The sequence below is a fragment of the Petaurus breviceps genome, unplaced genomic scaffold, assembly GCF_028583685.1.
Source record: "Petaurus breviceps papuanus isolate PSGF00001 unplaced genomic scaffold, PetGlider_PUasm1.0 37, whole genome shotgun sequence".
Lineage (NCBI taxonomy): Eukaryota > Metazoa > Chordata > Mammalia > Diprotodontia > Petauridae > Petaurus > Petaurus breviceps.
The window spans coordinates 81,688,308-81,689,280 of NW_027186296.1; positions in this window are offsets into that span (position 1 = coordinate 81,688,308).

The following is a 973-nucleotide window of genomic DNA, read 5'->3' on the forward strand; positions in this document are numbered from 1 at the left end:
TGTATATACACACACACATATGTACACACACACACCACTTTATGAGGTTACTCATAAAGAGGGTTAGGGTTGCTCTGGAGACCCCAAAATACCAACACACGGGGTCCTGTCGAGTGTATTTGACTCAAGTGTTCTCTCAGCCAAAGAAAAGTAAAGTTTATTAAAAGTTCCCTTGCATTAGACACAGAGTAAGTCTGTGTTAGGTCATTCTATGGCACTCTCACAAACATGAAGACAGGATGGGGTCTTATATACAGAAGTTGTGGGAGGAATTTAGGGGTGGTCTAGGGGAGGAGTTTGGGGAGGGTCTTCAGGAGGAGTTAATAAGGTTAATGAGTGAATAAGGGTGGGAAGTTGCTGGAGATGACCTGGAGACCACAAACAAGGTGGGCTAGGCCAGTTCAAGGGTGGATCCATATGGTTGGGAAGTCTAGTAAGTCTGGTAACAGAGGGTGGGAAGTCTAGTAACAGACTTGACTCATGCAAATGACTCATTAAATGAGATGATTTAATCAGAGTTCAAGGGCCTGTACCTCAAGGACTCAAGGAGAGCTTGAGGGGGTTCCCAGAGCCCTTACCTTACCACCACCACCACCACCACTACCACCACCAACAACAACAATTGCTATTTAGTTCATTCTTGGCCCGAACAATGACCAAATAGGACTTGGCCTGGGACATATTGTTGACCAATCAATGACAATCCCAGTGATTTTGGGTTAAATTTTGCCTTTAAGAGAGGAAAAAAAAGGTTTCAGAAATTAAAATTTATATTCTCTTTGGACAGAGCACCCACAGGTGAGGGTGGGAAACCCTGTGTGGACAGAGGGAAGGGGAAAAAAAGAAGAGAGAGACAGACAGAAAGACAGAGGGAGAGAGGGAGGGAGGGAGGGGATGAGGAAGGAAGGAAGGAAGGAAGGAAGGAAGGAAGGAAGGAAGGAAGGAAGGAAGGAAGGAAGGAAGGAAGGAAGGA